The 27,829-nt window shown below is 39.4% G+C and overlaps 1 long non-coding RNA gene and 2 other non-coding genes across 4 annotated transcripts in view; 1 reads left to right on the top strand and 2 right to left on the bottom strand.

Moving 5' to 3' along the window:
* LOC135197003 (uncharacterized) overlaps nucleotides 1–27,829 on the bottom strand; it is a 900,249-nt gene that overhangs the window by 830,079 nt on the left and 42,341 nt on the right. For both annotated transcript variants that reach the window (XR_010310528.1, XR_010310527.1), the window contains exon 2: nucleotides 22,362–22,446. This is a non-coding gene — a long non-coding RNA (uncharacterized LOC135197003). The remainder of the gene's footprint in view (nucleotides 1–22,361; nucleotides 22,447–27,829) is intronic.
* Nucleotides 8,313–8,385, bottom strand: Trnar-ccu (transfer RNA arginine (anticodon CCU)). The gene has a single exon. It is a non-coding gene; the product is annotated as a tRNA-Arg (tRNA).
* Nucleotides 17,601–17,682, top strand: Trnal-aag (transfer RNA leucine (anticodon AAG)). The gene has a single exon. It is a non-coding gene; the product is annotated as a tRNA-Leu (tRNA).

The following is a 27,829-nucleotide window of genomic DNA, read 5'->3' on the forward strand; positions in this document are numbered from 1 at the left end:
CGGTATGCTGGCTAATGTTCTTGATTTTCTGTGGGGTTTTCAAGCAGTGAAGCAAGCTTTCCAATTATATCTCAGAGCTCTGATACATTGTTCAACAAGCCATCCTGCAGTATTTTTGAGGGCTCTATTATAACGTTCCTACCGTCATGGGTGCTATAGTATAGTATTCACATCACCCGTGCATAAGATGTCTAGGCCAGTTCCTTACAGCGCTCCTGAATGGCTGTTGATAAGCCAATCACAGGGCTGGAAACTCTCAGTCTCTCTCGAGAATTCACATGGGCAGAATGTGTGTTCCACCTCTCCTGAGGGATACTTTTGAAAGACGTACCCCTCTGCAGAGATGGAACATACATTCTGTCTACGTGAACTCTCGAGAGAGACAGAGTTTCTAGCCAAGTGATTGGCTTATCAACAGCCAATCGGGAATGTTATAAGGGACTGGCTTAGACATTAGATGCACGGGTGATGTGAATCTACAATAGTGAATTTACTGTTTGCTTGACTACCTTTTACATGCTAACAAATGACACACAAATTCAAATTACTGCTCGTCTCATCATGAATGAGCTGTACTGTAGACGATAGGCCAGATGAATGGCCACATTCCTTTTACATTAGTATCTGGAAAAAGATGATAAACGCAATTTTATATGAAGAAGGCAATGGTCAATCACTTTGAATGTAATCATAGAAATGTACCTTCATTTTTGCCACATGACCTGAATTAGGTCCCAAATGCACTTCCATGACACTACGTTTGACCTTTGATGTCTATATTGATATTTGGTGCATCTTTGCTTATTATTTAAGTGTTAGTAAATTATTCTGGTAACATTAGCTTACAGTACCAAAGTAAACCCGACCTAGCCTGACCATTAAATCATTATTTAAATCATTATTTACGATTTTTGCAAAGATTCGTTGTTGACCCAAAATGACCTCCATCTTTGATTCATTATGGCGGACAAACGACCACGAGATTGAACGTGTCACCTCATTTTATATCAATAATCGTGAAAAAAGTTGCTATATATATAAACATATAAACGAATCCCGCAGGAAAATGATAGGCAGAAATCCAAGCGCTTTCGTCTTTACTAAGATAATGTCTTAGTAAAGACGAAAGCGTTTGAATTTTCTGCCTAAAATTTTCCTGTGGTATTCGTTTATTAATGAAGTCATGTGCATCTTCTGTGATTTTTTAAGCATATAAACATATATGAGTGCCCACGAGCGCGCATTAGCGTATAATCATGCCAAATTATATAAAATTTAAACAAAAAATGAAAAGTTTATTTGCCTAAGTAACAATCAAACTATTTTCCTTACACTTCAAACATTTAAACTTAAACTAGTTGTTCCTTCACCCGGTTGTTTTTAGCTTTTTTTATTTTTCCTTTTCCTTTACTTTATTGTTTTTTCCAGTTCTGTTCTGCAATTTGTGCCAGCAAGTTAGCTCGTTTTCGCTGACGACCAGATAATTAACTCAGTGGTTAGGTGAAGAGGCAAAAATTATTTAATTTTACTTAAATCTATATTTATTTATTAATTTGTTTTTTTTTTTCTAATAGCTGATCTCCTCTTTCTGTATTTCCAATTACCTTGTTACTTTTTCGAACGTAAAACATATTCTTTGGAAGCTTGAATTTCAGGTCAATTGCCCTTGTGGGTTTGTTCCGTATGAATAGGGTTCTTCTCTTGAATAATAATAATAATAATAATAATAATAATAATAATAATAATAATAATAATAATAATAATAATAACGATAACGATAACGATAACGATAACGATAACGATAACGATAATGATAATGATAATGATAATGATAATGATAATGATAATGATAATAATGGCGAAGCAAATCCACAGTTATATAAATGTACATATATTTAAATTTAAAAACAGCAAGGATAGCTTTCGGGAATCTGTTCGGAGAACCGAACAGATTCCCGAAAGCTATCCTTGCTGTTTTTAAATTTAAATATATGTACATTTACATTAACTGTGGATGTGCTTCTCCATTTGAATATTCGTGCTACTATGAGGATTTTATAATAATAATAATAATAATATAATAATAATAATAATAATAATAATAATAATAATAATAATAATAAAATAATAATAATAAAACTCATGTAAAACCGAACCAGGTTTTCATCAAGGCTAGCATCCTAATCAGGCAGTACAAAATAGAGGAAGGAGGGAAAAGGGCAGAGGAGAGGAAGGGGGGGGGGGGGAGGGGGTATACATGGAGGAAGGAAGCGCCTATGATGAGTGATAAAAAAGTGTGAAGCCTGAAGAGTAAGCTGCGACCAAATGGAGGGAAAATGGGTTAATCTCACTTTGGTCGGTGCCGACCCCGAAGTGACCCTAGAATTACCCGAACTTTGAGACCTTTCTTGGAGAGACAAGATGGAAAGCCTCTATCATGAGGCTTCTGTCAAGGAGATTAACATGGACGGTACGTGTGTTATTCGATTTCATCTCGTTATAAAACATCCACAGTCGGGAAAGGCTTTGACAAGACATTTTATGGTATGCACAGCCAGCTGTTGTTGTTGTTGTTGTTTTGCTAAGTTAAGCTTCTCCATGAAAAGGAGTTAACAGTAATAGGAAAAGCACTCTGAGTTTGAATCAACACGCTCATGGACCTTGAAGTAATAGTGGGATTAACTGGACCGGCTTTGAACACCCATATGGTGTGGTAACAATAGAAACACCATAGTAGTATATATGTAGTAGTAATTACACTGGCTTTGTTTCAACACAGTCACTTATTCCTTGAGGAATCATATGGCAGTAATAGTAGTCAACACAACACTGATAGTAGGAACAGTAGCGATTTCAATTAAATTGGTCTGGAATACCCACATGGTAGCGATGGTGGTAGTGCCAGTGGTAGCAGTAATCGTAATAGTAACGGCACACTCTTGCTATGAGATTGCCTGCTACGGAAATTAACGTTTGCCTAATGTAGCAGTAACAGTAATTAACAGCAGAAATAATGGTAATGGTGGCAGTAGTAGTATCCCAAGAAACACCAATAATAGTTGTAGCAGTAGTAATTAAGCTGACCTTATGTCTACGCAGTTTTTAATCCTTGAATATCCTTAACTCGATAGTAGTAGAAGTAGTATCGGAGACCCACCAGTGAGTCAACTCGATGAGTTATTATGCAATAACAACTAATAAAGATTGGTGGTTGCGATAAAACAGACAAAGCTGAAGTTACCCTTTTCGTGCTGTTTTCTGCTTTGTTGTAGTTTGCAGACGAGGCTGGGAATTATACAATACGCTCCGAGCTTCTAAAAATGCTAATTTTATGTAAGGCAGAGTTCAAAACTTTTAGGTTACAAAACACTGACAGAATAACGCACCATACTACATCCTATGGGTCCATTCTTTTCATGTCTTCCTCTCTCCCGGTACTCACTCCAACCCGCCCACCCCCAAAAAGAAAAAAAGAAAATGAAAGTCAATTACAAGAGAAAAAATCAGACCCCTTGTGGCGTAACCACACAAACATACACAAAATAAAACTTCTATGGAGCATAAAAACAGGCTCACATGAATCATTATATAATCCACCAAATTCAGAACAGCAGACTTAATTTTCAGAGAAACTTACAAGATTAAGGAACAAAGTCTTTACTGAATTAAATCTAGAACTAAGTGAGAGTTTGCTACGAAAAAGTCTGACGTAATGTATTTGACAGAGAAAACAATATAAATGATACCGTATGAAATAAGTTAAATATTTTACTTAGTAACGAAAACGTGCGTAAACAAGCGGTTCATAACAGTAAGAATCCGTGCTTTCAAAAGGCAAGCTTAGTGTAAATAATTTCTCTTGCCCCCTACCCCAACAGACTCTCTCTCTCTCTCTCTCTCTCTCTCTCTCTCTCTCTCTCTCTCTCTCTCTCTCTCTCTCTCTCTCGTTTCAAAGCGCAATCTGTGATTTTATTGCATAAAAAAGTCAAGTATGAATAGCTGGAAAAAAATATTGAACCCACAAGAACAGCTGATCATACACTTATAACGATTGTATTTGATTGACTAAAAATAGAGCAATAGCCATATATCTTGGGTGACATCAGTTCTATCAATACAGGACTCAGGCGTTCCATCAATACAGGACCGGGAGGTCTGATGAAATCATCTAAAAAAACAGTAGAGTAACAGTGGTAGCAGTCGCTGTTGCAGTAGTAGTAGTTGGTAGTTGATAGTAGAGGTAGTTGGTAATAATGAATAGTAATAGTCGCACAAGGCAGTTCCACCTGCAGTGATAATAGTACAGACAATATTAGCCATATCAGTAGTAATTATGGCAGCAGTACAATGGTTGAACCACCAAGGAGTCACTTTAGTCATATCAACATGACAAGAAATGGTGGTTCTTCAATTCATAAACAAATCAAAGGGGAGGTTAGGTCAATTACTCATTCATACCAGGGAGTTAAACCAACCTTTTTTAACCAGGGAGTTAAACCAACCTTTTTTAAACTTCCTCATTTAACAGATGTGTCCCTTCTGTACACTCCTAGGGTAAAAGTACACTCTCAGGGAAAAGATACCATTTCTGGCAAATGTACCCCTCGAAGGCAAGGGTATCCTTTTGAGCAAAGGTATTCCCTTGAGTTAACCATACCTTCTTAGGGCAAGGACACACACTCTAGCAATGGTACCCTCTGGTCACTGTCATCTTCTCGTGGGCAAAGGCACCAACCTGGGCTTAAAATATCCTATCATGCAAAAAAATAAATCCACTTAAAACCGAAGATACTCTCTTGCTGTAAATGTAGCCTAGTCTACAGGCGAAGGTACAGTCGTGGGGTAGAGGTACACTCTTGGGGTAACTTGGGCAAACGTACCTTCTCAAGGAGATATGGTCTCAGTACAAAGGCGCGCACTCGCCTGAATCTCTGATGTGTGGCTTAAAACAAATAAAAAAAAACGAAAAATCCAGAAAAGACAGAGTGAAAAACGCAGGATTCGGCTAAAATAGAGAGAGAAAAAAAACAATTGTATAGTACAGTGAGCAAAAGACTATAACGCTACTTAACAGGTTTATCGGACTCCAGGGCCGAGCAATTACTTCAGAGAGTGGCTGATTTGTGGCGCGGTGCCAGATGTAATGCTTCAAATTTGCAGTTTATGTGTAGCGTATATGACCCGTGCGGAAATGCCATACTGGTGGATAATGGATACAATGCGTCCGAATTGAGGGAAAATTCACTTCCAAATCTAGGGGGAGCAAAAAAAAATAAATAAATAAATAAATAAAAAATACATGCGGCTTACGTACTCTAGTTGCTAGGTGTCCGAGAGAGAGAGAGAGAGAGAGAGAGAGAGAGAGAGAGAGAGAGAGAGAATATGGACTTATAAACCACTTCTATATGCTATTATATGCTACCCAGCTACTGCGGCACCAAGCATTTAACTGTCATCTTACCTAATCAAACTGTCAAGAGCCCGTGCTAGCATGTGACCTGTTAACATCTAAGAACATCAAGTCATCTTGCGAGGCTCTTAGAGTGCTATCTAGATCTGGATACTTTATATAACCAATCCTCAACAGTGCCTATCGACCATATACAGCGGGGAAATAGATTCAGTTTCTTCTATTCATTATTATTCATTATTAATACAAACATTATCCTATTATATAACCTCGTTATTTCAATGCATGATTCTAGAAGTGAAGATTACACTTTACGAAAAGCTATTTATCATTCAGACTGTACTAGACTGTAACCTGGACCTATAAAATAAAACAGTTAAGTGTAACCCACTTTCTACAGTTTCCTATTGACTAAGGGGTAACTTCACCTCCTTACAGTGTGGTCATTCACATATTGTAAGCTTGTAGTCTACAGTGTGTGCCGTTAGTCGTCATAAGCTATAACTGCCTACTGCAGCTTTTCAATGTTAACCAAGTGCAAAATCTACACATCATTCACCAAACGAACTCTTATCTCGATAGAGATTCCCAGATAAGGAAAGTCCTTGACACCAAAACAATAGAAAATGTCAATCGTATGAATGTTATAGCATCAATGTACAGGGTGGTCCGAAAGTCTTGTTGCCCCTTTCAAAAAGTATCAACAATAGAGGTACATGTATTGCAATAATAAAAAATATATGGCCTGGATTCAGTTTATTCACTGTAAGAACAATAGAACGAAATAAGAACATTGAAACAATATAAGACCAAGTAATATAGCAATAGAAAAAATTTGCTGGATTCAGTTTATTTGCTTTCACCCATCTGAAATAAATAAAAAAAAAGTAAAACAATATTAGGACAAAAAATCGTGAACATTAAAATACTATTTAGGGGTAACAAGAATAAACTGAATCCAGGATACGTATTTTGTATTATTGCAATACTAGTATATAACCATATCGTTGGTACTTTTTGGTAGGGGTAACAAGACTTTCGGACCATCCTGTACGTTCAACCAAGTGCGAAGGGGGTGTGTCTCACGCGCGTTCGTCTCCCGGAGTCTTATGGCATCTTGCCTCGACGGTGTGCATGAACTATAGTTGATTCACATCAATCGTGCATCTGATGTCTAGGCCAGTCCCTTACGACGCTCCTGATTGGCCGTTGATAAGCCAATCACAGGGCTGGAAACTTTAAGTCTCTCTCGAGAGTTCACATGGGTAGGATCTATGTTCCACCTCTCCTGAGGTCTTTATGGAGAGGTGGAGCATACATCCTGCCTATGTAAACTCGAGAGAGACTGAGTTTCCAGCCTTGTGATTGGCTTATCAACAGCCAATCAGGAGCGTCGTAAGGGACTGGCCTAAACATCATAGTGTCACTTAACGATCATTCTTCTTTTCTTGTGCACAGTTAGGGATAGTGCAAAACTAAGCCGAACACGTGGTGACGTCACATCAGCCCGAACACGTGAGACTTCAATTTTGACATACGCTGCGAGTATTGAATTTTCTTTGTAGAGCAAAAATTCAAGCATCGTTTGAAATGTTGCAAAAAAACGAACATGCTGCACTTTAATCCCCCCTCCCCACTAACAAAAAAAAAATACATTAACAATTTCTTCCAAAGCTGACGACAAAACTGAAGTCGAGCGAATGCTCGTTTAAATGATGTCACACTTAGCGCGAGCTCGCATGCCCTTAAGGTATGCGGTGTCATCGCCGATAAATGCCAACCCTCTTCAGTTGCCGTGCGCCGATTCTCATAGCCGCTTTTCATTGGCGTTATCGACCGTGCTTCGTTTTACGCTGATGAACTCGAGAAATCTATTTCATTATTATTGATAAATAATTCATGAGTCCGTAGAACTAATCTAATCGATGTCACCAACGCATATTTCCTTTCCTTTGAGCTCTTTGTTTTACACTGACGAAAGAAAATCAAGAGCATTATCATTATAATTGTATTTTACTTTTTTCATTTTACACTGATGTACAGTTAATCATTACCTACATCATGTTGTAATACCATTCATTAATCCGTCATGAATACGTTTCACTTTTTTATTTTAGAGAGTCGTTAAACGTTTGCGACCGAACAAAATTCATATTCAATTTACAGTTACACGTCTAATTTATGACCCATTAACCTTGGAGATACGTCATACGACGCCATCGAGGCGTTCAACTGGAAGTATTGAGTGCTTTTTCAACTTTTATGAACGGACTACAATTAGAAACTTTATTCACATTTATGCATATTAAGAATTATCACTGATCAGCCTATTAATCATTGTGAAACTGGTTAAGACTAGTTTACACTCCGTTTTGAACGTCTCAGTTTACGTTTAGGAACGTTTACGAATGAACGAAAATGGCCTCCTCCTATATCAAAGGTTCAAAACCAATGACCAGATGGGACGAGAGTAAAATAAAACGAGAGAGAGATGATAAAACGCAAAGAAGCAAAATGGGGGTAAAAGTTACCATAATTATATACACTAAATTGTAAAAGAAAAAAAAAACAATTCCGATTACAATCTGAAAATAACTTTTTCGGACTATACAAGAAAATGAAAAAAAAATGAAAGCAAAGATTATCCCTGTAACGTGCAGAGAAGAAAGAGAAAAATGAACACACAATGAACCACTAAACAACAAAGACGCACAAAGTTCGCGAAAGCAGCGATGTCTGAAGGAACGAACGAACGAACGTAAATCAGGCGTCTTTGAATACTATAACATTCATTCCCTCACTTGATTCGGCTCTCCTTTCACCGACCATCAACCACGACACTCCGAGAGGCAACGCCCACTCCACCCAAGCACAAAACCCGTAAAGGACGCCCTTCAAAATGAACCCCTGGCGGGACTCGAACCCGCAATCCTTGGCTTAGGAGGCCAATGCCTTATCCATTGGGCCACAGGGGCTGCTGACTCCCAAGCGAAGGGGCCATGAATTAATTGTTCTCGAACGATAAAAACTGACGGTGGGTCATTTATTATGGACGGCTTCGTGTGTTTCTGCCTTTGATCGCGATACTCCCTTAAATTACTCACCTTTAAACGGACCTCCTGCTTTCGGGAGTAGGGGAGGGGTGGCGGAGTGGCCCGGAAGGAACTTTCGCTTTATAACTGTACCGGCGAGGATAACCAGCGCTACTGCGACGCCAGGTCGTTAATTATATACTTTACGTTCAACGAAATTTGATGCTTTCGGGAGATGAAAGTTGCGTGGGGAAAGGGGGGTGGGGGGGGGGGGGGGGGGGGGGTGGGGGGGGGGAGGGGGGGGGGGGGGGGGGGGGGGGGGGGGGGGTGGGGGGGAATGGGCGTCTGTTCAAACGGTCGATCGTGTGGAGCCCTTTTATAAGCTACCTTTACCGGTAGTTCAGGATTAGTTGTCTGGAAATACTGGGCGGAGGGAGGGGGGGAGGGGGTTATGGGAAAGGGGAAGAGTATTATCTTACCGTTCCATTATTGAGCTGGCATCAATGGCCAGCGCTGTCGTGCAAGCAGATAAGTCGCTCAATCTTCCAAAATCTTAGGTGTGGGAAGGGGATTGGGGAAAGATTTTTTTATTTTGATTTATATAGATTTTTTTGCATTATGCCAAGCACTGGGGTAACTAAGGCCATTCAGCTCTGAAACGGAAATTGACAGTAAAAGGTTTGTAAGGTGTAACAGGAGGAAATTCTCGCAGTTGCACTATGAAACAATTGTTAGGAGAGGGTGGACAGAAAGATGGTAGAAAGAAATATGAACGGAGGTACAGCAATAGGAATAACAGTGGTTGCAGCTAAGGGCCGAAGGCACGCTGCAAAGAACCTTAAGTAATGGCTACATTGCATCGAATGAGGTGCAGTGACGGCACTATAACCCCCTACGGGAGATGGGGGAATGGGGACCAGCGTTTTTTACCAGCGATGCTTTCACGCCGTTTTATAAACTACTTTAAAAAAATAAAGACATCTCTTGGTCGAGAAGGGGTTGGGTGGGAGAGGGAAGTTGAAGACATTACAGTTATGTTGGAGGCACTGAAGTTTTATATACGTCGATAAAAAAAACAAATTGGAAACAAAGCCCCCTCCTCTTGGGGGGGGGGGTGACAGAACAGATATCGATAATGTCAAATAATATAAATGCAAAATATGAAGTATCTTTTAGTTAAAAACTTTCTGCAAACTGCTTGCCGATTCAAGGCTAATAATAATAATAATAATAATAATAATAATAATAATAATAATAATACTTTTCTTGTGCATGAAGCTCTAGCACATTATTAAACCTGATACGGAAGAGAAGGGTTTTATTTCACCCTCGTATAACGAAGCACGCCATTGTTCTCATATTCTTTAATAATAATAATAATAATAATAATAATAATAATAATAATAATAATAATAATAATAATAATAATAATAATAATAATAATTTTTCTCGTAATCCTTGTGGCGTAGTATTACGAAACCTTTCAAGTGAATTCCTCTCTCGCTTAACAAACGCTACACAAACATAACTGGATCAGATGTATGTTTGTGCAACTACAACAGACGTGGGCGAGGAATACATTAATCATGATTAAGACAGAAATGGTTTTCACTTGAGATTACAAACTATCCGTCAAACATTAAGCAATTAACATGAAAGGTGTTAAGGACCTTCTAACTCTGGGGTTATGTAAACTGCTAGATACCCAAGGCAAAAGAATCCCTCTATTCTTAATACGACCCGAACCACCTAAGTCGACTATTTACCAAGTACATGAATCACTGCTTTAGCCAAGAGGAACAAAGAGGAATTTGGACGATACGTGCTATATCAACCCCTCAGTTTCGTCTTTCAACTGAACTTTGGTGCTCGAACTGGAAAGGCCTACGTCCTAACCACCTCTCTCTATCTCTCTCTCCTTCCTACTCGTCAGTGAACAAGAACCTGGACCTCTCTCTCTCTCTCTCTCTCTCTCTCTCTCTCTCTCTCTCAACGCGACTCTGCTGGAGAAGCGCCTCATAATGAAGCATTCATGGTGTACCTTTCCTTATGATGCGGTCGGGCTTTCTCCCGGACAGGTGGGAGCCCGTCAATCATGAACCGGTTTCCGTGTCGAGCTTCTCTCTTTCCAGGTAAGGTTAACTTATTCCTAAACTCCTGATGTCTCTCCTTGGCGGCCGTGAATATTACAGCTTAAAGCCTTCTCGGAACCCTTCAATCTTTCAACAGGCGAGATTTTCTCGGACTCCTCCGCTCTGCGTGTGATACGGGTTGCGTGTGGCTGCTGTGTGTTTAACATTTCTGTGAGAGACGGATCTGAACACAGACTTGCGACTGTCTTCCATTCCTGGCCGAGATTCGGGACTTCCTTCCATTCCTGGTTCCGATTGGGAATGTTTTATTCCTCCGAGATTCGGGACTTCCTTCCATTCCTGGTCGAGATTCGGGACTGTTTTCCATTCCTGGCCGAGATTCGGGACTTCCTTCCATTCCTGGCCGAGATTCGGGACTTCCTTCCATTCCTGGTCGAGATTTGGGACTGTCTTCCATTCCTGGCCGAGATTCGGGACTTCCTTCCATTCCTGGCCGAGATTCGGGACTGTCTTCCATTCCTGGCCGAGATTCGGGACTGTTTTCCATTCCTGACCGAGATTTGGGACTGTCTTCCATTCCTGGCTGAGATTCTGGACTTTCTTCCATTCCTGGTCGAGATCCGGGACTTTCTTCCATTCCTGGCCGAGATTCGGGACTGTTTTCCATTCCTGACCGAGATTTAGGACTTTCTTCCATTCCTGGTCGAGATTCTGGACTTTCTTCCATTCCTGGCCGAGATTCGGGACTTTCTTCCATTCCTGGCCGAGACGGGACTTTTCCTTCCATTCCTGGCCGAGATTCCGACTTTCTTCCATTCCCTGGCCGAGATTCGGGACTTCTTCCATTCCTTTGCAGAATTCCGGGACCTTTCCTTCCCTTCCTGGCCGAGATTCGGGCTTTCTTCCATTCCATTGGGCCCGAGATTTCGGGACTTTCCCTTCCATTCCTGGCCGGAGATTTCGACTTTTCCTTCCATTCCTCACGAGATTCGGGACTTTCTTCCATTCCTGGCCGAGATTCGGGACTTTCTTCCATTCCTGGCCGAGATTCGGGACTTTCTTCCATTCCTGGCCGAGATTAGGGACTTTCTTCTATTCCTGGTCGAGATAAGTCAGAAGACAGACTTGGGACCGTCTTCCACTTTCGACGGAGAAAGGATTGGAAGACAATCTTGGCCACTGTCTTCAATCTCTGGTGCAGTGGGCTGCATACGGGTTACATAAAAAAAATATTGAGAGAAAATGATAAATGAAACGTTTTTAAATAAAAAAAAGGTTAATCATGACGTGGATACCGATATAAAAACAGACCGTCACATAAAGTAGTTAATGTCATGCTAATGATAAAATAAACTAAAGCTATTCTTTACTTAAGCAGTCATCAATAACTCGAGTGTCACATCTCCAGATAAATCAGATAATAATGATGGGCCCGGGGGGGGGGGGGAGTTGGAGAACTTTTGGCATTTTTCATGTTACAGCCTTGAGAGATGTACTAGATACAGCTGATGACATTGTTCAATGAGCTTACTGAATGATATCCCAGAAATGTACACTCATGCACATGTGTAAGTTAAGTATATAAATATCTTAGTCTAACCCGACCACTGAGCTGATTAACAGCTCTCCTGGCCTGGCACGAAGGATTAGACAGTTTTTACATAGCTAGGAACCAATTGGTTACCAAGTAACGGGACCTACAGCTTATTGTGGGATCGTCACCACATTATATTGAGAAATTAATTTCTAATCACCAGGAACAAATTCGTCTGATTCCACGTTAGCAGCACGGGGCATCGAGCTCGGGACTACCGAATCGGAAGGGGAGCAGGTAAACCACTCGTCCAACGAGGAACTATATACAATTGTAAAAACATTATTGTTATTAACAGTATTATTATTCGATTTCAGAAACTTTTAGACGATTTCCATCCACGGTAATAAATGAAGGGGATTTAATATATATTGACTTTCGTGCTAAGACTAACTTACTAATAAATGAACATGAAAGGAAATGATTAAAGTATAAGAAGACAAAGGGTAAGCACTTTTACTGAAAGAGCAAACATTAAACTACAATATATAGGACACCGACCAAAGAGATGTACTAAACATCAGCACAGGTACCTTTTTCTCATTTTACATGAAATCGACTGTGATAATATTTCATCGCTTTTATCAAGAAATATTTCATCGCTTTAATTAAGACATCAGCTGTTTTAAAACAGTAAAAAGACAGGAAGTTTGAGAACGATATGGCAAAATGGTCTGACGCTCTGGTTTATACCGGCTATCATGATGAAATAGTTTAACCCACTAGTTAAATTAGAAAAAATGGTCATAAAATCTAACATGGCAGTTTAAAACTGGTGTCATGGCAAAAAGGTTGAGTATAACTACTGGTTTAAATAAGGGTTTCACGACAAAATAATTTGACCCGTTGATTTGTAACGGTTATTGTGGTAGTATGGTAAGCCTACTTCTTTGCTACTCCACTCAAAAGCAAAATTAGAAATTGTAAAATTCTTGCTCATTTACGATGGCTTATGCTGTTGTTGAACCACAGATTTCCTGATCAGTTACGCGAAAAAATTTTGTCAGTACTTGGATGGGTAACCACCATTGACTACCAGACATTAGCATGTTTGCTGCATTGCTAGCCATACGATCAATGAAGCTGAGCATTACTAGGTCTTGTCAGTGTCAGTGCATGGGTGGGTGAAGCTGCAATTAATGCTTGCGCATGGTGATGGTGCTCGATCATATAATCCCAAATATCAGTATCTAAAAACTTGCAACAGACATTAAGGCTTTCAAGTGAATAGCAATGGGTCACAATGAGGCCGATTTTCGGTCTCTTTGGCACCAAAACTGATATTGTCTCCCACATTACAAGTGAAGGAATTGAATGAATATCGCTCTTTGGGAGCCACACATCAACTCTGAACGTATATCTTTCCAAGCCAATGAACTGAATACAGAATTTATTTAATATAGGATTTAGGCCAAAGGCCAAGCACTGAGACCAATGAGGTTATTCAGTGCTGAGACGGAAATTGACAGTAAAAGTTCGAAAGGTGTCACTGAAGTAAAACATCGCACTTGCACTATGAATCAGTTGTTTGGAGAGGGTAGAAAGTAAGATAGAAGAAAGAGAATATGAAAGGAGGCACAGTCGAAGGAACGAAAGGGATTGCAGCTGTGGGCCTAAGCCACGCTACAAAGAACCTTAAGTAATGCCTACAGTGTATTGCATGAGGTGCACTGACAGAACTCTTCCCCCTACGGGGTTCAGGCAAATGGGCCGAGATTAGTTGCTGCATTCAATCTAACCTTTCCCACCTGTAATTAAAAGCACACATTTCTTGTCAAAGTTAACCGGTGGCGAGGCTGGCCGGTTTATTGCTATAGTAAGCCCTTTCTCTGGACTTCTTTTTTAAGCACCAGATGGCTGAAAGGTCAATGGCGCTGGTTAAGTTAGAATCCCACCGCTGCCATTTTTAGTCTCTGTTAAAATAAAACTATTCTGACAGCTTTGTCTGTCCGCACTTAACTTTGCCACCACTTTTTTTCTGTCTGCCCTCAGATCTTAAAAACTACTGACGGTAGAGGGCTGCATACTGGTATGTTGATCATCCAGCCTCCAATCATCAAACATACCAAATCGCAGCCCTCTCGCCCCAGTAGTTTTGATTTTTTTCAAGGTTAAAATTAGCCATGATCGTGCGTCTGGCAACGATATAGGACAGGTCATCCCAGGGCCGTGGTTCAAGTTTTCATGGGCCACTGCTCATACGGCATTATACCGAGACTACCGAAAGATATATCTATTTTCGGAGGCCTTGATTATAAACTGTACAGAAAAACTTCGGCGCATTGTTTTGCTATTTAAGCAATTACAACCAACAAATAAACAACTAGACTGTAACTGAGGAGATACGTCTTGGCTTTGAACATCACAAACAGAGAATTTCTGAGAGGGGAATAAATGTAACCTTGAGAAACTCTTAGACGGGAGTGCAATCTAACTTAACACATCAAAAACTGAAGCGTTTAGGTTCAAAAGGAATCAGCAAGGCTAATATTATTATTATATAAAACCGTAACCGAAACTGAACTTCCTTTCATTTTTGTAATTTACTTCAAAGCTCGATTAAATCTCAGTCTGAACTCAAAAGGCTTCAATCCCCGGCACTGAAAAGACCGTAAAAAATCAGATTACCTTTTAATATCTCTTCTTTTACTTCGGTTTCATTAACGCTTTCGTTCATATTTCAGATCTCTTCAACCGCGGTTGAAAAAAAAAAAAAATCCTCTAGCCAATGGAAGCCTTTCAATAAAGATGTTAGGGTTCATGTATTGAAGTTCACTACCTCGTAATTATAAAAATAACAATAAAAACATTCGCCGACACTAACACCACACAGACCGCATTAAGAACGCAATTAAACATGGGCCATGACGCACGCAACCTGAGCGCATCTTTCATTCACAGACGTAAAGCATGCCTATTATGCACTAAATTTGCAAACATCTTAAAGCTTGAGACAAGAAAAGATTATAGAATAGAATAGGACATACAATTTATGAAAAGGGCAGATCGCTGGGACTTATGAGGTCATTCAGCGCTGAAACAAAATTTGAACATGAATGGAGGTATAGTAACAAGAATGAAAAGGGTTGCAGCTGGGGGCCGAGGGGACATTACAAAAATACCTAATCTAATACCTACAGCGGCGCACTGATGCCACTAACCCCCCTACGGAAAAGATATAACCAACTCCATTCCCGTGCATCCAAAATGCACATCCTGAAGTCCGAGACAGTGCACAGCTAGAATGCACTTGATTTGCGTGCGCCAAAGCTAGAATGCACTTGATTCGCGTGCGCCAAATTAAAGGCAGTAACATTATTCTCTACCCTGGCCACCAACCACTCGGCCCCCCGAAAAAAAACAAGAGCTTTGCAGACGATCCACATCTGCAATATATATCAACTTAGCAAGCAGCAGACGCTTCACTCTGTCACAGTAATTCCGACTAAATGCTCAATTACACGCTGCGACACACCATTCCCTTCATCTTCGTTAGCTGCTGGTGCTGCATGGAGCGCGCAGGAGTGCTTGCACACAGACGCACAATTTCATGAGTCTATATGACTCTAGAGAGACGGGGGGGGGGGGGGGCGGTGGAAAAGGGGGGGGGACAAGAGCCTGGGAGCTTTCGTGGAAATCAGGCCACTTAGAATTTTGCTCTGTGCATAGACGGACTGTTGCGAGAATCAATTCACCAAGAGACTTTACTATTCATAGGAATGGACATTTGCGACAGACGTGTGTGTATACATAAATACATACGCATATATATAACGTATATAAGTGACACAAACAACAATTGACAAAATCTTTACTAGCACTAGTAAGTTACTTAGAGCTAGTTCTCCTGATCAGATTTAATTACTCTGACATGAAGTATATCCATTAGCATCGACTGTCATCATGAACCCCCTGCCAGGGAACTCATATATAACAGTTTAAAAAGTAACGAATAACACATTAAGGAATAAACCTGATTATTTAAAAGAAATATTTTCTCCGCCAGCAACAACATAGGTAGAGAACAGCTTATCAATGAGGAAATCTGTACAAGGCGTCAATACCCTAGACGCTGCGGCGCGTTTTAGTAACCATAAATCTGTCAGTTAATACAAGCACACTGTATGATACACTGCAATAAAATTGTGACAACAAAAACAACGTTAATTTTCAATTAGTAAGATGCAAGTCTACCGGTCATTTCACAACAACCACTTATTCCTTCAAAACAAACCCAATTCACGTTCCATTTTGAAGGGGGGGGGGGGTGTCAGGGGGAAAAAGGCGGAGAGGAGAGTAACTTTCTTAGGTAAGTGCACACTAAGAACCACTACATGTCAAAAACTATACACAAGTAGACTGACTGACCGTTCTCATGTTCTAGTTACAAATCCTTTTACTTTCTATTTGTTCAACAGGTGGAATTGGAAATCCACGGATGAAATTAACACACACTCCGAGGGAAGGCCATTCTGATACTTTTCGTTAGGGTTGTGTTTTCCAGTTCATTTCTGATGTAAGGGCTGTCACACTCATCATGAATAAGACCGATAAAAATGATGGAAACTCTTCGTCTTTACAGACTGGCAAAAACGTCTAGTACTTAAGTTTGACAGAACTTTTCTTCGTTTTTTTCCCCGGGCAGAACGTTATGGTGTTAGTGCCAGACCAATTCTATCATGGGTGGTCTTTTTGGGGTGGCCCGAGCTTTATTGGTTTACGACTTTTCAAGGAGGTTATCTTTGTAGACTGACCGAGTGGTCTAAGGTTAGATTAAGACGTTATCCTTTTTTCCAGGTTTGTCTTTACAAACCAAGACAAACCAGCAGAATAGTCTAAAGCGTTAGTCTAAGACACCCTTCTCTTAAGAGGGGTGAGGATACGAATCCCATCGATACCACGAATTTTTTTTTTACACCCTAAAATAAAGATAAAAATAATTTTTCGTAGGTATGCATCGTGTCTAAAATGGCCGGTCTTTCTAAGCATACCGGTTTGAAGGTCAACTGCATTCTAAACAAACTCACTTTCATTCAGAATCTATGTCTTTTGTAAATATCTACACTTCATATTTAAGATGGAAAACTATAATATTCCACAAGAACCCCATAAAATACGCAGTCAGCAGTTGAAAGGGGTATCAAGGGTAAAATTGGCATTTTTTTCGATTTCTGTTAACTTGAAAATTGTGCAAAATGTCCTGATATCTCAATTAGTAACGACTTTCCCTATCATAACCAGACCTAACCCACACTAACCTAACCTAGTTCATTGTCACCATAACAAGTTATGGAAGAACTGTTTTGTTATTTTTTCCCTTGACACTTGAGCCCCATAAATATTCAAACAAGTTTCAGGTGAAGGTGCCTATTCTGCATGTGTTCCCAGCAGGAGCGAGTTTTGAATTATAATGTTGCCACAATGGTTACCGCATCTTGCATGGCATGAATGAATTCCCAGTCATAGGGAACGGTAGCGTGGCCGAGCGGTCTAAGGCGCTGGTTTAAGGCACCAGTCTCTTCGGAGGCGTGGGTTCGAATCCCACCGCTGCCAGGAATGTTTTCATCAAGGTCACCTTGATTGCAGGAGATAAACCACGTGAAGAGCAAACTAATTTGAAATTAAATATGGAGGGGATTTCCGGCTGCGTTTTGACGGCGCACACTGCTGATGTTTGAATCGATGATTGTTCCTTACTGCTGTTGTTTGAATCGATGATTGTTCCTTACTGCTGATGTTTGAATCGATGATTGTTGCTTACTGCTGATGTTTGAATCGATGACTGTTGCTTACTGCTGTTTTTGAAACGATGACTGTTGCTTACTCTGGTTGTTTGAAACGATGATTGTTGCTTACTGCCATTGTTTGAGTCTATGATTGTTCCTTACTGCTGTTGTTTGAATCAATGATTGTTGCTTACTGCTGTTGTTTGAATCGATGATTGTTGCTAACTACTGTTGTTTGAATAAGATGACTGTTGCTTACTGCTGTTTTTGAAACGATGACTGTTGCTTACTCTTGTTTGGTTGTGAAACGATGATGTTGCTACTTGCCATTGTTTGAGTCTATGATTGTTCCTTACTGCTGTTGTTTGAATCAATGATTGTTGCTTACTGCTGTTGTTTGAATCGATGATTGTTGGTTACTGTTGTTTTTTAATCGATGATTGTTGCTTACTGCTGTTGTTTGAATTGATGATTGTTGCTTACTGCTGTTTTTGAAACGATGACTGTTGCTTACTCCGGTTTGAAACAATGATTGTTGTTTACTGCCGTTGTTTAAATCGATGATTGTTCCTTACTGCTGTTGTTTGAATCGATGATTGTTCCTTACTGCTGTTGTTTGAATCGATGATTGTTGCTTACTCCGGTTGTTTGAAACGATGATTGTTGCTTACTGCCGTTGTTTGAATCGATGATTGTTCCTTACTACTGTTGTTTGAATCGATGATTGTTGCTTACTGATGTTGTTTGAATCGATGATTGTTGCTTACTGCTGTTGTTTGAATCAATGATTGTTGCTTTCTCCAGTTGTTTGAATCGATGATTGTTGCTTACTGCCGTTGTTTGAATTGATGATTGTTGCTTACTGCTGTTGTTTGAATCGATGATTGTTCCTTACTGCTGTTGTTTGAATCGATGATTGTTCCTTACTGCTGTTGTTTTAATCGATGATTGTTGCTTTCTCCGGTTGTTTGAATCGATGATTGTTGCTTACTGCTGTTTTTGAAAAGATGATTGTTGCTTACTGCTGTTTTTTAATCGATGATTGTTGCTTACTGCTGTTGTTTGAATCGATGATTGTTGCTTACTCCGGTTGTTTTAAATGATAAATATTGCTTACTGCTGTTGTTTGAATCGATGATTGTTGCTTACTGCTGTTTTTGAATCGATGATTGTTCCTAACTGCTGCTGTTTGAATCGATGATTGTTGCTTACTGCTGCTGTTTGAATCGATGATTGTTGCTTACTGCTGTTGTTTGAATCGATGATTGTTGCTTACTGCTGTTGTTTGAATCGATGATTGTTCCTTACTGCTGTTGTTTGAATCGATGATTGTTGCTTACTGCTGTTTGAATCGATGATTGTTGCTTACTCCGGTTGTTTGAATCGATGATTGTTCCTTACTGCTGTTGTTTGAATTGATGATTGTTACACTGCTGTTGTTTGAATTGTTGCTTACTGCTGTTTTTTTGAAACACGATTGATTGCTTACTGCTGTTGTTTGAATCGATGATTGTTGCTTACTCCGGTTGTTTGAATCGATGATTGTTGCTTACTGCTGTTGTTTGAATCGATGATTGTTGCTTACTGCTGTTGTTTGAATCGATGATTGTTGCTTACTGCTGTTGTTTGAAACGATGATTGTTGCTTACTGCTGTTGTTTGGATCGATGATTATTGCTTACTGCTGTTGTTTGAATCGATGATTGTTGCTTACTGCTGTTGTTTGAATCGATGATTGTTGCTTACTGCTGTTGTTTGAACCGATGATTGTTGCTTACTGCTGTTGTTTGAATCGATGATTATTGCTTACTGCTGTTTGAATCGATGATTGTTGCTTACTCCGGTTGTTTGAATCGATGATTGTTCCTTACTGCTGTTGTTTGAATTGATGATTGTTACACTGCTGTTGTTTGAATTGTTGCTTACTGCTGTTTTTGAAACGATGATTGTTGCTTACTGCTGTTGTTTGAATCGATGATTGTTGCTTACTCCGGTTGTTTGAATCGATGATTGTTGCTTACTGCTGTTGTTTGAATCGATGATTGTTGCTTACTGCTGTTGTTTGAATCGATGATGTGCGTTACTGCTGTTGTTTGAAACGATGATTGTTGCTTACTGCTGTTGTTTGGATCGATGATTATTGCTTACTGCTGTTGTTTGAATCGATGATTGTTGCTTACTGCTGTTGTTTGAATCGATGATTGTTGCTTACTGCTGTTGTTTGAACCGATGATTGTTGCTTACTGCTGTTGTTTGAATCGATGATTGTTGCTTACTGCTGTTGTTTGAATCGATGATTGTTGCTTACTGCTGTTTTTTGAATCGATGATTGTTGCTTACGGCTGTTGTTTGAATCTATGATTGTTGCTTACGGCTGTTGTTTGAATCGATGATTGTTGCTTACTGCCTGTTGTTTTAATCGATGATTGTTGCTGCTGGTGTTGTTTGAATCGATGATTGTTGCTTGCTGTAGTTGTTTTGAATCGATGATTGTTGCTTACTACTGTTGTTTGAATCGAGGATTGTTGCTTGTTACTGCTGTGTTTGAATCGATGATTGTTGCTTACTGCTGTTGTTTGAATCGATGATTGTTGCTTACTGCTGTTGTTTGAATCGATGATTGTTGCTTACGGCTGTTGTTTGAATCGATGATTGTTCCTTACGGCTGTTGTTTGAATCGATGATTGTTGCTTACTGCTGTTGTTTGAATCGATGATTGTTGCTTGCTGTAGTTGTTTGAATCGATGATTGTTGCTTGCTGTAGTTGTTTGAATCGATTATTGTTGCTTACTGCTGTTGTTTGAATCGAGGATTGTTGCTTACTGCTGTTGTTTGAATCGAGGATTGTTACAATGTTAGATATCGGGTGTTTGAATCGCTGATTTTTACAATATTCCAAAATTCATTGTTTGAATCGCTGATTGTTACAATTTTAGAAGAATTGCTGATTGTTACAATATCCGGAAAAATCGTTGTGTGAATCACCGATTGTTACAATGTTAGACGAATCGCTGACTGTACAATATTAGAAAATTCGTCGTATGAATCGCAAGATTGTTTAACAAAAATTAGAAAAATTGGGCAAAGTCAAAATATGGTGAAAAGCTGCAAGAATACAATCGTGTAAAACCTTTGGAGAATTAAGGGGCATAAAGAGGTATTATAAAACAACTACACCTAGAAACAGCAAAAAAATTGAAGAATATCCAACGAGGATTCGAGTAAAACGTTTTAAGAACATCTAAAAGGAATTAGTATAAAAAAAAATCTAAAAGCACGCCGAGAATAGAAAAAAAATGGGAATAGTGTTTCAGCAAACAGAGTAAATGGAAAAACATCATGTGTGACGTATGGATTTAACTCGCAACAGAACAGCTAAAATAACTTCAGTGCCCTAGGGGCAAGCTTTGTATTGTTTTTTTTTTTCTTCTTTTTTTTTGTATGGTGTTTTTACGCTGTTTATTAGCTCGTGGTTCATTCGCTTCTTTCCTGTCACTGAGACCGGTCGTCTATAAATTCAAATTACTCAACGATGGTGGTGTTTAATTCATCAAAAGACTGCATCATAACTATCATTATTTAAAACTTAAAATTGCCCATACATTCACATGGAACATGCAAATAACTATTACCTTACAAGCAGGTTTCGCGTAATAGAGTACTCATGTGAGACTGGAATCTTGGCTGGATGATGAGTCCAGTGGACCACACTAGACCTCAAACACACACTTTTAACAGGGCCTTCTCTAAACCAATCAAACGTGTGACAAAAACGAACAGAGTAAAAAGATCAAACAAATAAATGACAACAAGTAAAGGCTGCTAAATACATGGCTTAGCAGCAATGTACGTTGGGAAACTCGAAGAAATGATGCATGGCGCATTTACGTCACTTTTAAGCTTACTAATAGCATCTGTAAATTCCAGAAAAAAAAAATCGAGAGTTTACAGAAAAGAGAATAAAGATTCAAAATAACGAGAGAAGCGTTCTTTCTCTGTCTCTGTGTGTCTCTCTCTCCCTCTAACGCACACAACCAGCACACACATTACATATGATGAAACTCGCTGTAAATTGAGTCTGCAAAATTCAAAAGACCAAGATAATATTAAAAGATTTCGGATACATTATGTAACTCTCTATCACTACACAAAAACTAAAAAGTAAATAAGGGGAGGAATATACATACATATATACATACATACATACATACATACATATATATATACATACGATATATATATACTATATATATATATATATATATATATATATAATATATATATATATATATGAGAGAGAGAGAGAGAGAGAGAGAGATTAATTATCCCCTCGACTGTCGAACTAAAAACGAGCACCCGTAATAATTAACCCCTTCCTACCCTCCTTCTCAGGGCTCGACTCTCACGCGTATGGTGAAACACGAATAAAGTGGAGAGAGTCGAATGATTGGGTTGGCTTAGAATGAAAGAGGGCAACGAGGTAAATGAAAGTATGCCTACTTACCACCTCGAGAGTCGTAGGCAGGTTAATAAAAATCCTCGTCGGGTCGTTGGAGACAAGGACCAGTTGGTCTTGTTCCTTTGGCGCTTTCCTGAAAAGGTGGAAAGAGAGTAGCCTACATCAGTTTTAGCACTTATATATTATTATTTTGTATCTTTTTCCTGGACATGACTCGAAACCTAAAAAGGAAGACTACGGTTAATAATAATAATAATAATAAAATAATAATAATAATAATAATAATAATAATAACTAATAATAATAATCATTTTTTTCAGTCATCCCAATTCAATTGGGGGTTTTTATTTTATTATTTAATTTTATTTATTATTATTATTATTAATTATTATTATTATTATTATTATTATTCTGTATTTTTTTCTGGACTTGACTCGAAACCTAAAAAAGGAAGACTCCGGTAATATAATTAATTCATTAATATAAATAAATATTATTATATTATTATTATTTTTTTCTCGTATTTTTTTCCTTCCATTGCGGAAACCTAGGAAGAAATCCGGTTTATAATATATAATAATATAATAATAATAATAAAATAATGAATAATAATAGTAACAGAGAGGACGGAATGGGTAGAAAAGATTAGACAATGGATGGAGCCAGATACAGAGAGAACAAAACTCCCCTCCATGAAAGCCTACAACAACAAGAAATTAGGGAGAAAAACAAGTGAGGTCAATGAAATAATGGCCTAATACACACCACCAGTATCACAGAAACAAATAACTTGACATATGCAGGAGCAAGATTAGTAGCAGAACTGATGGGGATTCGAACACCAACACCACCGTCACAACCAACCCAACAGAAACCAAAACAGCAACCTCCTTGGAAAAGGCGCCTGGAAAAAGCAAATCATGGTGATGAGATCTGACTTGAGTAAACTGAAAGAGATGGCAGAAAAAAGCTAAGAAGCAAGAAAACAAGGGAGGAACTCAACGAGAAATACAAAAAAGTACAAGAGAGGGGACTAAACAAAACACAATAGAAGATGTAAAAGCAGAGGCTTAAGGCAAAGCACACAAGATCAAACGGTACATGAACAGGAATAAGGGATACCAACAGAACAAACTATTCGGAACCAACCAGAAAAGACTATACAGCCAACTAAGAGGGGAAGACAACCACCCAGAAATTCCTGAAGCCGAACCAAGTAAGAGACTCTGGGAAAAAGGAAAACATATGGAGCAATCCGGTATCACACAACAAACATGCAACATGGCTCCAGGAAGTCAAGGAAGAAGAAACAGGGAGAATAAAACAAAGTATTCACAGACATCACGACAGACACAGTCAGACACTTAAAGCTTAAAAGAAAAGCCAACTGGAAAGCCCCAGGTCCCGATTGAAGTCCATGGATACTGGCTCAAAAAACTTCAAGGCCCTACACCCACGAATAGCAGAACAACTCCAGCATTGTATCTCAAATCACCAAGCACCCAAATGGATGACCACAGGAAGAACATCCTTAGTACAAAAAGACAAGAGTAAGGGTAAATAGCCAGTAACTACGGCACTATCACCTGCCTACCAATAATGTGGAAGTTACTAACAGGTATCATCAGTGAAAGGCTATACAACTACCTAGAGGAGACAAAACACCATCCCCCACCAACAGAAAGGCTGCAGAAGGAAGTGTTAGCACAAAAGACCAGCTCCTGATCAGACAAAATGGTAATGAAGAACAGTAGGAGAAGGAAACCAACCTAAGCATGGCATGGATAGACTATAAGAAAGCCTTCGACATGATACCACACACATGGCTAATAGAATGCCTGAAAATATATGGGCAGAGGAAAATACCATCAGCTTCCTCAAAAAAAAAAATAAAATCAATGCGCAACGGAATACAATACTTACAAGCTCTGGAATAAGACTAGCAGAGGTTAATATCAGGAGAGGGATCTTCCAGGGCGACTCACTGTCCCCACTACTCTTCGCAGTAGCCATGATTCCCATGACAAAAGTACTACAGAAGATGGATGCCGGGTACCAAACTCAAGAAAAGAGGCAACAAAATCAACCATCTGATGTTCATGGACGACATCAAGCTGTATGGTAAGAGCATCAAGGAAATAGATACCCTAATCCAGACTGTAAGGATTGTATCTGGGGACATCAGGATGGAGTTTGGAATAGTAAAATGCGCCTTAGTCAACATACAAAAAAGGCAAAGTAACGAGAACTGAAGGGATAAAGCTAACCAGATGGGAGGGCAGCAACATCAAACACATAGATGAGACAGGATACAAATACCTGGGAATAATGGAAGGAGGAGATATAAAACACCAAGAGATGAAGGACACGATCAGGAAAGAATATATGCAGAGACTCAAGGCGATACTCAAGTCAAAACTCAACGCCGGAAAATATGATAAAAGCCATAAAACACATGGGCAGTGCCCAGTAATCAGATACAGCGCAGGAATAGTGGAATGAACGAAGGCAGAACTCCGCAGCATAGATCAGAAAACCAGGAAACAAATGACAATACACAAAGCACTACACCCAAGAGCAAATACGGACAGACTATACATAACACGAAAGGAAGGAGGGAGAGGACTACTAAGTATAGAGGACTGCGTCAACATCGAAAACAGAGCACTGGGGCAATATCTGAAAACCAGTGAAGACGAGTGGCTAAAGAGTGCATAGGAAGAAGGACTAATAAAAGTAGACGGAGACCCAGAAATATACAGAGACAGGAGAAAGACAGAAAGAACAGAGGCTGGCACAACAAACCAATGCACGGACAATACATGAGACAGACTAAAGAACTAGCCAGCGATGACAATTGGCAATGGCTACAGAGGGGAGAGCTAAAGAAGGAAACTGAAGGAATGATAACAGCGCACAAGATCAGGCCCTAAGAACCAGATATGTTCAAAGTATGATAGACGGAAATAACATCTCTCCCAATATGTAGGAAGTGCAATACGAAAAATGAAACCATAAACCACATAGCAAGTGAAATGCCCGGCACTTGCACAGAACCAGTACAAAAAGAGGCATGATTCAGTGGCAAAAAAAAAGCCCTCCACTGGAGCCTGTGCAAGAAACACCAGCTACCTTGCAGTAATAATGGTACGAGCACCAACCTGAAGGAGTGATAGAAAACGATCAGGCAAAGATCCTCTGGGACTATGGTATCAGAACGGATAGGGTGATACGTGCAAAACAGACCAGACGTGACGTTGATTGACAAAGTCAAGAAGAAAGTATCACTCATTGGATGTCGCAATACCATGGGACACCAGAGTGAAGAGAAAGAGAGGGAAAAAATGGATAAGTATCAAGATCTGAAAATAGAAATAAGAAGGATATGGGATATGCCAGTGGAATCGTACCCATAATCATAGGAGCACTAGGCACGATCCCAAGATCCCTGAAAGGAAGGTCTAGAAAAACTAGAGGCTGAAGTAGCTCCGGGCCTCATGCAGAAGAGTGTGATCCTAGAAACGGCACACATAGTAAGAAAAGTGATGGACTCCTAAGGAGGCAGGATGCAACCCGGAACCCCACACTATAAATCCACCCAGTCGAATTGGAGTACTGTGATAGAGCAAAAAAAAAAAAAATAAAAAAAAAAAAAAAAAAAAAAAAAACAAAAAAAAATAATAATAATAATAATAATTTTTTACCACATTCATCAAATTCAACTGGGTGGTTTTTAATGGGGGGTGGGGGGGTTCCAGGTTGCATCTGCCTCTTAGGAGTCCATCATTTTTCTTAATATATGCGATGTTTGTAGTAGCACACTCCTCTAAAGGAGTCCTGGAGCTACTTCGGCTTCTAAATTTTCCAGGTTCCTTTTCAGGGATCTTGGGATCGTGCCTAGTGTTCCTATGATTATGGGTACAACTTCCACTGGCATATCCCATATTCTTCTTATTTCTATTTTCAGGTCTTGATACTTATAATAAATTTTTCCACTTTCTTTCTCGTCTACTCTGGTGTCCCATGTTTAGCGACATCATCATCTTCTTCCCAGCTTTAACCCAATTTTATATGGGGTCGCCGTTATGAATGAGTCGTCTCCATTGATTTCTGTCCTGTGCAACGTTCTCGTCAATACCTTTCCATAACTTATCTTCCCCGACACATTCACGCCATCTCTTTCATGGTATTGCGACATCAACGAGCGATAATTTCTTCTTTATTTTTTAATCAACGTCACGTCTGGTCTATTGGCACGTACCACCCTATCTGTTTTGATATCAGAGTCCGAGAGGATCTTTGCCTAATCGTTTTCTATCACTCCCTCAGTTTGGTGTTCATACCACTTGTTAATGTAAGCTAATGTTCTTGTACAGGCTCCAGTGGAGGGCTTCTGCTACCGAACCATGCCTCATTTTGTACTGGTTCTGAGCTAGTGCCAGACATTCGCTTGCCATGTGGTTTATGGTCTGGTTTTTCATACTGCACTTCTTGAATATGGGAGAGATGTTATTTCCATCTATTGTTCTTAGGACATATCTGGTTCTTAGGGCCTGATCTTGGGCCGCTGTTAGTATTCCTTCTGGTTCCTTCTTGAGTTTATCCCTCTGTAGCCATTGCCATGTTTCATCCCTGGCCAGTTCTTTAGTCTGACTCATGTATTGTCCGTGGATTGGTTTGTTGTGCCATCCCTTCGTTCTGTTAGCCATTCTCCTGTCTGTATATTTCTAGGTCTTTGTCTACTTTTATCAGTACTTCTTCCCATGCACTCCTTAGCCACTCGTCTTCGCTGGTTTTCAGATATTGCCCCAGTGATCTGCTCTCGATGAAGACGCAGTCCTCTATGCTTAGTAGCCTCTCCCCACTTCCTTTCGTGTTATGTATAGTCTGGCCTATTTGCTCTTGGGTGTAGGGCTTTGAGTATTGTCATGTGTTTCCTAGTTTTCTGGTCTATGCTGCAGAGTTCAGGCTTCGTTCACTCCACTTCTCCTGCGCTGTCTAATTACTGGTACTGCCAATGTGTTTATGGCTTTCATAATATTTCCCACGTTGAGTTATTATTATTATTATTAAACATGAATTACTATAGAACTTACGAAAAGGCCTTCATATTGTTGAGCAAATTTCCACAAAATACGACAAACATTCTTCAAAACTATAAAGCAATAAGATACAGTAAAACAAAAGTAAAAATAAACAATTAAATAGCATGAATACATATAAAATAGTATATTCTGAGAGTATATGCTGAGAGTAAACATATGCTTCTGGACGGACCCTGTGGAGTAACACTGATAAAAAGAGGACAACATATTCAAGACAAACGAATAATAAATATAGCAGTCTAATTTGAACAAGAAAATTTATTAAAAACACACGATTAATATTAAGAAATAAATGAGCGCGAGCATACATCAACCATCACCCCTAAACAAAATCCAGGATCCCTTAAGTAAATAATCGAACAGACGGTAATATAATAATGTGTATTATAGGTAAGCATAATTGAACAAATA

Source organism: Macrobrachium nipponense, chromosome 18 (genome assembly GCF_015104395.2).
Source record: "Macrobrachium nipponense isolate FS-2020 chromosome 18, ASM1510439v2, whole genome shotgun sequence".
NCBI classification, from domain to species: Eukaryota; Metazoa; Arthropoda; class Malacostraca; order Decapoda; family Palaemonidae; genus Macrobrachium; species Macrobrachium nipponense.